This window comes from Myotis davidii, unplaced genomic scaffold, assembly GCF_000327345.1.
Source record: "Myotis davidii unplaced genomic scaffold, ASM32734v1 scaffold1098, whole genome shotgun sequence".
In the NCBI taxonomy this organism is placed as follows: domain Eukaryota; kingdom Metazoa; phylum Chordata; class Mammalia; order Chiroptera; family Vespertilionidae; genus Myotis; species Myotis davidii.
In genome coordinates this window covers 8,901-9,628 of record NW_006288959.1, presented here as the reverse complement: position 1 = coordinate 9,628, position 728 = coordinate 8,901, and the positions used below count along the sequence as shown (strand labels likewise).

Genomic DNA, 728 nt, shown 5'->3' with positions numbered 1-728 from the left:
GCGTTTATTCCAACACTGCCAGCAGCACGGGAAAATAGCAGGTCATCCACAAAAATCTGCTCTGCCCTCCCCACAAGTCAGCTGTTTATACTGTGTAGAAGGACAAGATCAGATGGGAAAGTAGGAATTACAGGCATGGGAAAGTAAGCACAGGATAATCATTACAGGATTATAAGTAACTAGAGGCCCATTGCACGAAAATTTGTGCAATAGGTTTTCTTTCCCCTGGCTGCCAGCACCAGTTTTCCTCTGGCACCGGGGACTCAGACCTTCACTCTGGCCACCGCCTTCCATTTTCGCTCTGGACACAGTCTTCGCTGCAGCTGGAGCCTTCAGTCTTTGCTCCTTGCTGCGGCCGGAGTCTTCAGTCTCTGGCCAGAGCTGCTCCTGTAGCTCCTTCAACCCCCCACCCTCCCCCTCAGAGTTTGATCACTGCTTCACCTGCAGACCTCGCTGATGGGCTCCTGGGTCCCAGGGGGCCGCCTTGCCTTCGGCCTGGCTTTCCAGCGGCTTTTGGGGTCGCACACGGGGGCCTGCATGGAAGCTCCCGGTGTCCCGCCTTGCCTGCAGTATGCAAATTAGCCACCATCTTTGTTGGCAGTTAATTTGCATATCATGCTGATCAGCCAATGGCGATGGTAGCGAAGGTATGGTTAATTACCATGATTGCCTATTATTAGATAGGATTTTGCATCCTGCAACTTTAATGAATTGCTACCATAGTTAGT

The 728-nt window shown here is 51.6% G+C and overlaps 1 long non-coding RNA gene across 1 annotated transcript in view; it reads left to right on the top strand.

Annotated features, from left to right (window-relative positions):
• The first annotated feature begins 618 nt into the window (after positions 1-618).
• Positions 619-728, top strand: part of LOC102770378 — a 2,049-nt gene continuing 1,939 nt past the window's right edge. Inside the window, exon 1 of the long non-coding RNA XR_435530.2 lies at positions 619-647. This is a non-coding gene — a long non-coding RNA (uncharacterized LOC102770378). The remainder of the gene's footprint in view (positions 648-728) is intronic.